At 56.3% G+C, this 14,163-nt stretch overlaps 1 long non-coding RNA gene across 2 annotated transcripts; it reads right to left on the bottom strand.

Annotated features, from left to right (window-relative positions):
• Positions 1 to 2,355: 2,355 nt before the first annotated feature.
• Positions 2,356 to 12,038, bottom strand: LOC132366683 (uncharacterized). Of its 2 annotated transcripts, none has more exons than XR_009503496.1 (2): positions 11,021 to 12,038; positions 2,356 to 2,514 (listed from the first exon to the last, which is right to left on the bottom strand). It is a non-coding gene; the product is annotated as an uncharacterized LOC132366683 (long non-coding RNA). The 2 variants fall into 2 exon arrangements; XR_009503495.1 differs by lacking the exon at positions 11,021 to 12,038 and adding an exon at positions 9,663 to 10,155.
• Between the last annotated feature and the right edge of the window lie 2,125 nt (positions 12,039 to 14,163).

The following is a 14,163-nucleotide window of genomic DNA, read 5'->3' as shown; positions in this document are numbered from 1 at the left end:
GTCTCTGCCCTGAGGGGCCTCGCACAAGCCCCTCCTCCCCCCCACCACCAAGTGTCACCCATCAGGAGACCTCCCCTCCCGCAGCCAGTCCCCCCCCAACCCCCAGATACTGCAGGCACCCTCTCTGCACCAGGCTCCGATGCCCAGCTGATGCCCGGTGAGCGCCTGAACAAGGTCCACCTCTGCCCTTCAAGGTCACAGAAGTCTCCAGGAAAAGCCTTGAGATTCTGCCAGTCGCGCTGATTCTCTGAGCACTGGCTGCCCACTCCCTCCTACGGAGGGTGAGCTCATGGCTGGGAGACAGTTGGCTGCGAGGCTTTTGTTCTTGTTTGAATCTGGGCGGGGGGACTTCCCAAGGACAGGCCTGCAGAGGTGAAGGTGAGGGTGCGTGGGCCCGAGAGGAGCAGCGTAGCGGTAGCGGCCAGGGAGACACAGGAGACAGAGGGGGGCGGATCCACCTCCAAACTGCTGCCTCTTCACTTCCACCCACCCCCCTACAGCCACCAGCCCCGATCTCTCCAGGACCCCCTCCCAAATCCGGCCCCAGCCGAACCTTGCAGCCTCGCCGCCCCCTTCCCATCCAGACTGGCGTTTTCCAGACACGTCACAATCCTGGCTGCACAGAGCCCGCCTTTGCTTGTCCTGTTCCTTCTGCCTGGACCCCCTCCTGCCTTCTCCAACCATCACAACCCTGGTCCCCTTGGCCACGTGCCACCTCCAGCTCCCACACCCGGCAGAGCTGGCCACGCCCTCCTGAGAGGCCCGGCAGCCCCTTGCTCATCCCCGTGGCCCTCCGTACTGGACACGTGGCGCGTGAACCAGATTCTCCGAGGGGGTGGCAGCCGCAGGAGTAGGGGTCTCCCAACCCCACGCAGCCTGGCCTGGGGCGCGCTCCGTCGTCAACACCCGCCGATGGTCCCGTCCTCCTCCTGCCCTGCGGGGATGGGGCTGGGCTTGCGGGTGCGAGGAGCTGCCCCTAAGCTCTAAAATGGGCCAAGAGATGGGCCAAGAGCCACACGTGAAGTGCGCTGTCTGCAGCCGCAGGCGGAGCACGCTGGCCTCTGGTTTTCTCCCGGAGAGCCCTCTCGGGGCCCTCTTGACAGAGCCTCGGGTCCCGGTCAGTGGCCTCTAGAATTGTCTGTCCACCTGCCTCCCCGATAGGCTGTGAGCCTAACCCTGGCACACAGGAAGTGCTCAGGCCGGTTTAAGGATGGCTGTTCGAGGCATCAGGGTCCCCCCTCCAGGCATCCCCAGTCCCAGTGGGCCTAGCCCTCCAGGGAGACCCAGGCTTCACCCAACAAGCACAACCACTCCCTGGGTGGGACGTCCAGAAAAGATGGGCCTGGGGCTGCCCGGGGGCGCTGAGCAGAGCTGGGTTTGGGCTCCAGGGGCGAGAAAGAAAAAGCTGGTCACTTGGACTCCCTCAGGGTCCACCAGGCCCCGGGCGCCTTCCCTGGGGGCCTCCTCGCACCCAGGGCCAGTCCCCATTTTCCTCTCCCCAACTCCAGCTCCTCCCCTGGGCCCATGCAAGGCTCAGCTGCCTCCTGTCCCAGGAGGAGACAAACCTCTTCCGAGGCCTGCTCCCAGCTGCCGCTACCTCTTGCCAAACCTGCCCAGCTGAGCTTCCAGAAAGAGCGGTCCACACACTCGGATCCACACTGCCTCGCACCCTCTCGCTGCCCTTGACATGCAGGGCCGGGCCGCCCTGCTCTGCCCGCCTCTGCTCCCCCAGCACATGGTGGCGGCTGGAGACACCCGTCTGGCACTGGCTTGTCTTGACTTTGCCCCTCTCTGAGCCTCGGTTTCCTCATCTGTAAAATGCGGATGACCGTCGCCACCTCCCTGGGCTCTTGGGAGCCTGTGGGGAGGTGCATCCCTGGGGAGAGGCGGGGCTGGAGTGGCAGGTGGGGTTCTGCGTGTGGAAGGGGCAGGCGCAGCACCACCTAGAGGAGGTGAGCGGGGGTGTGCCAGGGAGCCCTGAGCCGGGCCCACATTCTGGGGGACACAGAGCCTCCCTCAGCGCCCCATCGAGGCTCCCAGCAGACATCTACATTGGAGACATAGGAGGGGCCCAAGAAGCCGCCCTGAGCCCCTCCAGAGGCCTATGCAGGGAGACCACGTGGGGTCAGGAAAGAGGCCCAGGCTAAGAGCCAGGAGACTGGGGTCAGCACCCCATCCCAGTGTAACGATGGGGTGGCGTCTTTAACATGCCTGAACTTCAGTCTCCTCATCTGTGAAATGGGCACATCAGGAGGTGTGCGGTTTACCCGAGGCACGGAGTGTGTGGCACAGACAGAGCTCTCATGTGTGTGTGGAGTGAGACAAGCTAGAATTTCACAAGGATGATCTTAGAAGTACAGGGATAAGCACTTGCATTTTTATGTGTTTCCATATTAGAGGAAGGGACTTCCCTGGCGGTCCAGTGGTTAAGACTCCGAGCTTCTGCTGCAGGGGGCGCGGGTTCGATCGTTCGATCCCTGGTTGTTGAGCTAAGATCCTGCATGCCATACAGTGCTGCCAGAAAAAAAAAAAAAAAAAGATATTAGAGGGAAAGGCTGGCCTTCCGTTTGCAGAAGATATAAAGCATCTTCACGGAGACCCTGAGTGGCCCTTGAAGGGGTGAGGGCCCAGGTAGTTTGGGTTCCTGCTCGTTAACTGGCTGGTGGTGTGATTTTTGCCCTAGGTACTTTTTACAGGTTAAAAAACAAGGCTCTTTTATCATTGCTAAAATATTTACCAAATTATCTCGTGCGTGCCAGGTCATGTGGTAAAAGCTTAGGACCAAGAAATGATTCAGGAACAATCTCTTCTCAGTTTATAGAGGAGACATGTGTAAAACGATATTTTATTTATTTCAAACTTTTACTTTAGCTCCGTGTGAGAGGAATACCCACCGTGGAAAATTTGGTGAATGCCGATGAGTCCCCAGAAGAAAATACACGGCGCCTGCCACCCTCCCTTCCAGAGAGAACCACTGGCAGGTGAGCCACTCAGACGTCCCCTTTGTCTTCTCTTCCTGTGGACTACCCTCTGTAACAGTCAGACAGCCCCGATGCGGTCCTTCTCTGCTGCTTACTCGGTGCAAGCCGCCTCTGTGAGCTGCACCTTCCTCATCTCTGAAACAGAGCTTAAAAAGCGTTCCCTCCCCCGTGGGACAGTGTGAAGTCGAGTGCGGCAGTGAACGTGGAGCGGTGTAGCCGGCGGGGCGGCAGGTGCTTGGAAGACAGCGGCTGCTGTGTGTCGATGAGCAGAGCGTCTGGAGGCTATTAATTTCTCTTTATCGCCAGCCGACGTCACAGCCCAACCTCTTGCTCTCCGGATGCAGAAACCGAGGCCCAGGGAGGAGAGGGTTACAGGAGCCAAGATGAGAACCCAGCCTTTTCCTCTCCTGCCTGGGACCCACCACGGCCGGGCACGGCCTTAGAACGTCTAATCCGACCCCTTCTGGGCTGTGGCCCCTGCAGTAAAAAGTGAAGTTTCTCGAAGGCGCCTGCTTCTCCACGAAGCCTGCCTGTTGGTCTGAGATAGCTGGCGAAGCATTGCTTTTGCATAAATGACAGTGGTTCTCGAGCCCCAATGGGGAGAGCCTAGGGAGGCGGGGCTGCTTCTCTGACGGAGGTTTTAGAACATCTTCCTGGTGTGAGACGATGCTTTGTGAACTTCCACGGAAAGCGCTGGGTGTAAAATCAAACCTATGGAATGATGTTGACTGTGAAACATGCCCATAGAAATTAGCCTGTGGTGGGGTTTTACCACATACACTTTATAATTTGTTAACTTTCAAAATCTCTACAGTCTTATTTTATCTTTTTCTTTCTTTTTATTTTATTTTTTTTAAGTTGCAGCATGCAGGGTCTTAGTTGCAGCACGTGGGATCTAGCTCTCTGACCAGGGATCGAACCCGGGCCCCCTGCATTGGGAGCGTGGAGTCTTAGCCACTGGACCACCAGGGAAGTCCCTTATTTTATCTTCATAATCAGAGTTTTTAAATCTTTACTAAAATAAGGTGGTGCAAGGGAGCGAGTGACAGGTCTGCAGGGAGGTTACACTACCCCCCACTGCCCCGGTTCACACATCCTCCGGGAGCGCCCATCCTGAGTGTGAGGGGCTCTTGGGGAGCAGAGGCAGGCACAGTCCCAGTATTCGTGAAGCCTGTGGTTTTAGGGGGGAGACGTGGATCAAATAGTCACACAAAGTAGAGATACGGAAACTGTGACACGTGTCACCAAAACATGTACTGGGCTTGGGGGAAGGGGGTTGGCCTGGTCCAGGAGGCTGAGACCTGAAGGCCGGTGGGAGTTAGTCGGGGAAGGTGGGGAAAGAGTGCCCAGCATAGGGACAGCATGTGCAAAGGTCCTGTGGTGGTGGCGGGAGCAACCGTGCGGAGGGTCCACCAGCACGGCGGGGGCTGAAGAGGGGGTAAATGTGAGCGGTGACGTCAGCTTTGCAGTTTGCAAAGATCGCACACTGTCTGCAGTGCCAAGGACGTCTGGGTACCTTGAAAGTACAGCTTCGAAAGGCCAGGAGGGGGGCTTCCCTGGCGGCACAGTGGTTGAGAATCTGCTTGCTAATGCAGGGGACACGGGTTGGAGCTCTGGTCTGGGAAGATCCCACATGCCGCAGAGCAACTAGGCCCGTGAGCCACAACTACTGAGCCTGCGCGTCTGGAGCCTGTGCTCCGCAACAAGAGAGGCCGCGATAGTGCAGAGGCCCGCGCACCGCGATGAAGAGTGGCCCCCGCTTGCCGCAACTAAAGCCCTGGCACAGAAACGAAGACTCAACATAGCCAAAAATAAAAATAAAAATAAAAATAAATAAATAAATAAAATATTTTAAAAAAAAAAAAGGCCAGGAGGAAGCCATCTATGAAGTTAAGCCACCCCTCCAGGGATGCAGGCAGGCAGAGGCAAATGAGAGTCCAGCGGCAAGAAGAGGTCTGCGCAGACCCGTGGAGCCCGCAAGCGCTGCTCTCCTGGCACCCAGGTGGCTGGGGGGCGGCCCAGGGTCTGAAAGGGTGGAAGGAAGGCACCCTCTTCTCCACCACATCTGCCGCCCAGCAAGGCTTGGGGCAGCCCAGGGAGGGGCTGGACACTGATTTTACACTCCATTCTCAAGCAGCAGGACTTCTGTTTAGAGTGCTGATGGGGAACCCTCCCCGGGCCAGACAGGGCGAGGCTGGGCGAGCTGTGCGTTTGCCTCTTGGGAGGCGGCGTGCCCTGCGTGCGGGGGCTGAGAACCAGCTGGACTCTTCAGAATTAGGCTCCACTGCTGACCGCTGCTCTCTCTGTCCACTTCTAACTTATTTGTTTTTTAATCTTGAGAGCCATTTTTATTGTGGAAAATTTCAAACATATATACAGTGAACCGTATAGTGATCCCCTATGTACCCGTCTCAACACTGGTTATATGCTGCTCTTCCTGTCCCCTCCCCATATTCTTGTTATGTTTAATTTTTCCTGGATTCACTTAGAGTGTATCTCAGATATATCAGAACCCATGAAAATACTTCAACTTGTTCCATGCACATCTTTAGTAGTAAGGTTTTTTTTTTTTTGAGGCATAATCACAATACCGTCAGATACCTATAAAATTAACAATAACTCCTCAATGTTTTATAATTCCCCAATTACCTCTAAAAATGTCTTCTAATAGTTTGTTCAAATCAGGTTCTGGGAAATTCCCTGGCGGTCCAGTGGTTAGAACTCTGCGCTTCCACTGCAGGGGGCACGGGTTCGATCCCTGGTCAGGGAACTAAGATTCCAAATCAGGTTCCAAAAGCAACACACTGCACTTGGTAGATGGGTCATTACGTCTCTTTTAGTCTGAAATAGTTCTCCCTTGGTTTGTTTTTCCTACGCGATATATTTGTTGATGACATTGCGTTGTCTCGTAGAACTTTCTGAATTATGGATTTAGAGGACTGTACGTTTGTGGTGGTGTTGAACAAGCCCCTCTAGCCCCAGTATTTCCTATAAACTCAGTTTCATCCCAAGCAGTGGTCCTCAATTTTGCCCCCAAGGAACATTTTGCAGTATCCTCGGAAGAGAGTCCCTTAGGAGGCACTGCGCTGGGGATGGGAGCGGGACCCGTAGAGCCGTCTGCATCTAGGGGTCACTCCCAGCATCCACGCATGTGTACTTCCTACATGTCCCATCAGGACTGGACAGCACATCCCACTCTTAGCAACATCGCCTTGGACTAGGGGGTCCCGGTGCTGTCAGCACATCACCTGATGATTCCGCAGCCATTCGTAATCATGGTCTAGATCAACCATTCGGGTTGCGGGATGGTGAGACCTATTTTTTTTTTAGTGTAATGCAATTATGACTTTAATACTTTCTCACATACCGTTTACAAAGGGCTTTCCCATCCAGGACCGAATAACCAAACTCACAGCTATGCTGGAGGCAGGTCCGATAATCTTCCTCTTTTTTTTAAATTAATTTTTATTGGAGTATAGTTAATGTACAGTGTTGTGTTAATTTCTGCTGTACAGCAAAGTGAATCAGTTATACCTATACATATATCCACTCTTGTTTAGATTCTTTTCCCATATAGGTCATTACAGAGTATTAACTAGAGTTCCCTGTGCTACACAGTAGGTTCTTTTTTTAAAAAATTAATTAATTTTTTTTTTTGTGGCTGCGTTGGGTCTTCGTTGCTGCGCACGGGCTTTCTCTAGTTGCAGCGAGCGGGGGCTACTCTTGGTTGCGGTGCGCAGGCTTCTCACTGCGGTGGCTTCTCTTGTTGCAGAGCACGGGCTCTAGGCACGTGGGCTTCAGTAGTTGTAGAATGTGGGCTCAGTAGTTGTGGCTCGCGGGTTCTAGAGCACAGGCTCAGTAGCTGTGGCGCACGGGCTTAGCTGCTCCGTGGCATGTGTGATCTTCCCGGACCAGGGCTCGAACCCATGTCCCCTGCACTGGCAGGCGGACTCTTAACCACTGCACCACCAGGGAAGCCCTATACAGTAGGTTCTTATTAGTTACCTATTTTATACATAGTAGTGTGTCTAAGTCAATCCCAGTCTCCCCACTTATCGATAATCTTCTGATAATTTTCTCCAGACAAGGAGGCTGAGATCAGAGAAGGGAAAGGGCACAAGACCCCACAGCTCAATAGGAGCAGCAGGCCAGGCCTGGGCAGGGCCGCCACCCAGAGCTCCGTTCACTGGAGTATGCTGAGCTCATGCAGCTGCAGGGAAGGCAGGAAAGGCCCTGTGATCTTCTTTTAAAAGCTACGAAAGTTCTGAAGGGTTCTCTGCTGTGCATCAGCTGTTTCTAGCATCCCTCTCCAACCTCAGAGCCCTCCGCTCACCCACAAATGGTGGCCCGGCTCACACCCCTTCAGGCCTCCTGCCGCCTCCAGGATGAGACCCAAACCCTCTCAAGCCCCTCCTACGTCTCTCTTCCCATCTTTTCCCACATCACCGTCCCCACCCCAGCCAAACCCAACTGGGACACCGAACTCGGATTCTGATACACTAACAGGAGACTTCTGCTACGGCTTGACCAGCTGATCTCAGTGGGCACTAAGGAGGGGGCTAACCCCTGTCCAGCACCCATGTGTGCAGGCACGTTATTGCTTTTAACACTGGGGAGTGGGTTTCACCTTTCCAGCTTTCACATGAGAAAACCGAGGCTAGGAGAGGGTGACCGGCTTGCCAAAGGGGGCCGGAGCTCACGAGGAGCCGGGCAGGCTGGCCTCAGCCCGGGCTTCTTCCAGGTGGCCGCAGGCAGCCACCTCCCCAGGGCTGGGAAAATGTGGGCCCCAGAAAGTGTGGCGGAGACCTCCACTCCACACGCCGTCGGAGCTCCCTGTGCCGGGCCTTGGTCTCCTGTGCTTTCCGTCATCTGCAGCGCACTGGAGAGCGGTCACTGCCAGGAAGGAAACCACGCTGTTCACGGCCAATCTGCAGAGTGACGGGGTGGAAATGGACCCCAGTATGTTTCTTCCAGATGAACCGCGTAACTCATTCCACAGGAAGGGCCGCATGCATGCCCTTGGAGTGTGTGAAATTGACGACTGCACCGCCTTCCTCCCTCTGCCCTGCCCAGGGACATCACATGGCCTTGCCAAGGCCACCCAGCTGTTCAGGGCAGAGCTGGGCCCTGCACGCTTCACCCTGCACCCCTAGCCTGCTGACTTCCGAGGCCCCTGAGTGGGGTGGGGCTAGGGGGCCTCCAGGCAGGGAAATCTGGGGGCAAGATAAGGAAGAGCCAGCCTTCTAAGGAAGGGGGCTGCCTGGGCTTGGGGGGCTTCACCGCTTTCCTTCAAACTGCTGAAAACTTCAGATGGCCAGAGCTCAGGCAGGCTGCAGAGACCCTCCGAAGTTTATCGAGGAGAGATGAAAGAGGAAATTGTGGTATCTTTATCACCAGACAGCTAGGGCTGAGGGAGGCTTACTGGCTTAGAAAAATAAAATTCATACCATTGTTATAAAGCAGAAACTAACACACCATTGTAAAGCAATTATACTCCAATAAAGATGTTAAAAAAAAAAAAATTCCTACCAGCATCAGGTTGAGGGCCTGGCACATTAGTAGGCTCTTAACATGTGTTTGTTGAATGAATGAATGTTTCCAAACCCTATTTTTGCAACCAAGGCCCAGAGACCTCCTTTTCTTCCTAATTAGTAGCTTAATGCCAACATGAAGACACGCTGGCCCCCAAAAGGCCCCAAACTGCTGTCCCTACTTCCACGTGACGGCTCAGTAAGGTCAAGGCGTAGACTCCAAGGTTCCACTGCTCGCCAACCTCGTCCAGGTAACAAAACACCCTCCCAGCGCGATGCCACCAAGCCTGGGAGAAGCGTTTCTGAGCGGGGGACCCGAGTTCAGCATGAGGACGTGACCCAGAGGCTCAGGTCTCCCCACTTCCTCCCAAGCTCAGGAAGGGGAGGCCCGGTGGGGGAGTGGGCCTGGGGAAGTGAGGAGCCCAGAAGGAGACCACCTGAGACCCTACCAACGCCTGCTGGCAGAGAGGCCAGGCTCACCCAGCACCCCCGGTAGGGCCTTACTGGGGGGAGGTGGGGCTGCCAGCGGGACTGAGTGCCAGGCAATTTTAGGCTCCCAAGGCTGGGGCATGGAGACAGGCCCAGGTGAGTGTGAGGGGTGGTGACCAGTGCAGGGCAGCGCCGCTGCTAAGAGCCAGGGCCGGCCACTGCGAGTGTGCCTCCTGAAGGGTCCCCAACCTCTCTGAGTAGTCCTGGGGTGTGCGAGCGATCGCTGCAGGCTGCAGTGGCGCCGGGGGCGCACGCGAGCCCAGAGGGGGAGCCGCTGAGGGGGCTGCGCCCTATCGCTGGCTCGCAGCTTCCGGTGTTTGGGAGGACGCCGTGGTCACACCTGACGTCTGTGACCGGCAGGAACTGGGCCCTGAGCAGGGCCACAGGAGGTGCCCCCGGGGCTGGGATGAGAAGAGCTGAGAGCCAGGCCCAGAGGGGCCAGGACGTGCTCGAGGCCCTCGGTGAGCCTGGGGCTTTTGGCACAGAGTCCAGGGCCCCTCTTCGGTAAAGGGAGGAAGCGCCCCGAAGCTGGCCTCCCGGCTGAGCCAGCCCAACACCCTGCGCTGTCGCCCTGGGGCTCGCGGCCTGCGGCCCCCAGGCCTCCGTGTGCCCTTGAGGGGACCCCAGCCCACGGTGCTGCAGTCAGCCCAGGCCTGCTTACCCCAGCTGGCGGTGCTCCTGGCCGGGCCCCCGGACTTCCCGAGCGAGGGGCTGGAGGGGCCGGGCACGTGGCAGGTCTGCTCTGGCCACGGTGGCGGGTCAGAGCAGGAGGTCCTGGCGCGGGCGGGCCTGGTCTCCTCCACCCGTCCCAGACCCGGGCGCGTCCCAGACCCGCGCACTGGCTCGGAGACAGAGAGAAGCGCATGCATGCGAGGGGAGGGGAGGGGAGGCAGCTACACCTGCCCGTCACCAGTCGGCGGAGAGAGGGACCAGCTCAGGGTCACATGGCTGGCCGAGGTCACCTCGCAGCTTCTCAGGTGGGCAACAAGAAGCGGGGAGGAAGGGGCCCTGCTCAGGTAGGCCGGCCTCTTCCTTCGAGAGGCCCAGTGGTCAGCGTGCCCTCCTCTGCCCCCTCCCCAGTCCCCCTCTGCGACCGAGGCTGGGGTTCAGGGGAGCCAGAGCCTGTTGGGATGGCAGGCCAGAGGGTGGGGCCTCCTCTGTCCCTCCCACACAGGCCTCCCCAGCTCTGGGTCCCGGGACTGTGACATGAAGTGGCCAGCCCAGTGTGAGCTGCAGCCGGCCACGTGCCTGTCCCCCAGGGAGACAAGTGTTGGCCGGGTCCCAGCTGGCGCTCTGCCGCAGGGTCAGGGCCCTCCTGCCACCCTGGCTCCGCTCCAAAGGGCACACTTGGTTCTGCTGCTGCCCCAGCCCCCGCCAGGGGGGACAGTATGATCTCGTGAGGGTGACAGGGTAGGACTGAGCAGGCCACCTGATGGCCACGTGACCGTGGTGAGCGCCCAGGGGCACAGGCCTCTGCAGGGCCTGACCCTGAGCCCAGGGCTTTGCTGCCACTGGCTGAAGGGAGGGGAGGGGAGGAAGCGAGGGGCAGCCTGCAGAAGCTGTGATCTTCCTGAGTCACAGGGCTGGGCACGGCAGCTTCCGGGAGGAGTCTTGACGCTCACTCTAGCCCGTGCGGCTGCGCTGTTTCATCTCCACAGCCAACCCTGATGAGAGGTCCTGTCGTGATCTCCACTGACAGCCGAGGACACCGGGGCGTGGACACTAGCCCAGGAGCGCACGGCCAGCGGGTGGCAGAGCCAGGACTCACCCCCCCCCCCCCGGCATCCTGACTCAGTCTGGACTCCTGGAGATGACGCCCTTACGATTACGTAGCTCACGAGGACTAGAAAGAGACGGCGGGGCAGAGGCAGCTGCTCAACATCTCCCCCCGCCCCCCCCCCCCAGCACACTTTTCATAGTGGCATTTTGGCCAGATGGAGGCTTTGGGATGGGCTCCACCGTTCACGAGGCGTGAGACCTAGGCGGGTGGTTAACTTCCCCCCGTGTATGCTTTCTCACCCGTAAAGTGGGGCAGTCGTACCTAGCCCACGGCGTTGAGAATGAACACCGAAGACCGTCTGCGAGAACGCCCGGCACGTGCTCAGCTGGTCCTGGTGACGCCGACCCCGCTCGCGTGCCAGGAGCTGCTGTCAGCTCACGGAGGGAACTGTCCCTGAGAAATGCTGTTAACTACCCGCCAGCGACGAAAGGCCAGCGGCGGGCTCCGAAGCAGAGGCTCGGGTGCTGGTCTCCGTGCTGGCAAGAGCCCAGCCTGGGAGGCCGTCCACCAGCTGCTCCCGAGAGAAGCCGGAGCGGGGCCCTCCTCCTCCTCCTCCTCCTCCTCGGCCGCTGTGCAGCCGCCAGCCTCCCAGGCCTGCTCACAGCCACTTCACCCACGGGCCCAGGGCCGCCGGGACGGCGTCTGCAGTGGCAGAAGGGGCAAGCCCGGCACCTTAGGGACACCTAAGCAGGGGCCTTCACGGCCCTTCGCTGTTCACTCGGCTGCGACGCCACAGTTCCTGGGGACAGTAACAGGCCAGGGCCCCGCCTCCAGCCGCTGTGCACAGGGCAGCCCCATTTCAGTCCAGCTCGACACCCCACCCTGCTTCTGCGGGTGAGGGCACTTGTGAAGCAGTTACGCTCGCAGGTCTTCAAAGAGCCACGACGACAGGTGGGGCCAACGGTCGGCGTGGCCACGAGGCGCACACCCGTGCAAGGAGCTGACGGACGGGAGAGGTCCTGGACGCGGCAGCGGAGGGCACACTCCTGTGACGTCTCCTGTCGCGCCCGCACACGGGGCCGCCCCGCCAGCCTCCGGTCCTGCCTCAGTGCCTCCGGCAGGGCGGCCGGCTGCCACCACACCGCCCAGCGGGGCGCCGCGGCCAGACCAAGGAAGACGGAGTTCGGCCAGTTCAGCCAGCGAGGATGCAGACGCATCCCGGGATGACGTCCACCCGCTGCTCAGCCACGAGCGAACGCTCGGGGGCTTGCTGGGCACGAGGCGCTGCTTTAAGTGCTCAGCCCTGGGGTTCCCTTTACAGATGTCACCTCCAGTCGGGTTGGGGAAGGATTTCACAGACGACGGTGTCGAGGCGGCCGCTCAGCTAGCTGGGAAAAGTGAAGCTGACTCCTTCAGCTTTGGTCTTTGTCTGCAAGATGCATGCTCCAGAGATTTGCTCTACCTAACGCGAGAGAATATTTTTTTACTCTTAAGATGGAGAAGGCATTTAAAAACGTGCCTACACATCCCAGAAACCAGAAAGAAAAAGATGGGGAGAACACAATTCGAATCCTCCTGTAGAAACCCACCTCTCCTCCGTGCTGACGAAAGGCAAGTACTCAGCTTACAGATGGTTGAGAAAAAGGATGTCTAAGCTTTCTGAGGTTGACCGCGGGTAACTGAAACCCTGGAAAGTAAAACCATGGTAAGGGTGGGCGGCGGCTGTACATGAATCTATACATGTGATAAAATGGCACAGAATTATACATACATATTTTATCAACACATATTTCCTGAGTTTGATATTGTACAGTAGTTATGGAAGATGTAGACATGGGGCAAACAGTGAAGGGTTCATGAGCCCTCTTTGTAGTATCTTTGAAATTTCCTGTGAATCCGTAATTATTTTGAAATAAACTATTTTTAAAAGTCAAAAAAAAAAGGATGTCTAAGCTCATGCACAGGTCTCAAGGACCTTGTGTCGGTGTGACGTGGGCAACACCACCGCACCGGCAGCAGGCATCCCACGGGCTGGAACTGCCCTTCCGCAGCCATCGTCCAAGGAGACCCATGTTTAAGGACGTCCACAGAAATGCTATTTAGAATACTGAACAAACACGAAAGGAACATTGTAAATGTTGATCCACGGACTTCCCTGGTGGCGCAGTGGTTAATAATCCACCTGCCAATTCAGGGGACACGGGTTCGATCCCCGGTCCGGGAAGATCCCACATGCCACGTAGCAACTAAGCCCGTGCGCCACAACTACCTGAGCCTGTGCCCTAGAGCCCACGAGCCACAACTACTGAAGCCCACGCGCTCTAGGGGCCGCGTGCCTCAACTACTGAAGCCCACATGCCTAGAGCCCGTGCTCCACAACAAGAGAAGCCACCGCAACAAGAAGCCCGCGCACTGCAACAAAGAGTAGCCCCCGCTCACCACAACTAGAGAAAAGCCCCCGCGCAGCAACGAAGACCCAGCGCAGCCAAAAAAAAAAGTTGATCCACAAGGAACCTGTTAAATTCATATAACAGAATCATACAGCTATAAAAATGACGCAGATCTATCATTACTGACATGAAAAGATGTCTGAGAAAAAAACCTATTTCTGAAGTTACAGAAGGGCAAATATATAGTACAACCCTTCAATGTAAACTTCTCTCTCTATATATCCATATATACACTCAGCTGTCTAGAATGGTGTTTTGCACAAATGTTAGAAAGCTACCCTCTCAGGGTGATGGAGGTACAGATGAATTTTCCTTTATACTTCTTTAATAATACATTGATTTCTTTCTTACAATGTACAGTGATCATGTTAATATACATACATGGAATTTTTTTTTTTTCAGAACAGAAAGATTAAGCTTTGTCTACCACCACAAGACAAAAATGGTGTGTTCTTTGCAAGGTTCAGGCAGTAGTTCCTAGGGGTGGGGATGGGGGGGGTGTGGACTCTTTTCTCAGCAGGCCCCACCCATTTTCTTCTCCAGCAAAGCAGACGCCGGCACTTTCTGCAACGCGTATAGGAAGAGCTAAATAACCTTCTTCTGGGATGATGTGACCTGGGCACACATAATTAAGAGGAGGCTGGGGTTCTTTATAAAAGAATCTTTGCTACGATAAATAAAGACAACCAACTTTTTTTTAGATCTTTTATTTGGTGTTAACTCCACAAGAAAACAAAAAACCAGTTACTCTGGTGTACGTGAAATCAGAACAATACAACCACGGGGAAAAAAATAGCCCAGGAATGGAAAACTGATACTTCAGTGCTATGGATATGCAATGCGCTTCATACCACAGTGCGTTTCAGCGTTTTGCCAACTTTTTAAAAAATGCTTTTTCTTTGTGATCATCCATTTACAAAACTGAAAACCATACTTTCAGCTCTGTCGCTGAAAGCCTCTGGGCTTCAGCCAGTTAGCTATGAAAACAAATA

This window comes from Balaenoptera ricei, chromosome 5 (genome assembly GCF_028023285.1).
Source record: "Balaenoptera ricei isolate mBalRic1 chromosome 5, mBalRic1.hap2, whole genome shotgun sequence".
Classification (NCBI taxonomy): domain Eukaryota; kingdom Metazoa; phylum Chordata; class Mammalia; order Artiodactyla; family Balaenopteridae; genus Balaenoptera; species Balaenoptera ricei.
The sequence above is the reverse complement of the archived record's forward strand: the minus strand, read 5'-3'. Positions and strand labels throughout refer to the sequence as shown.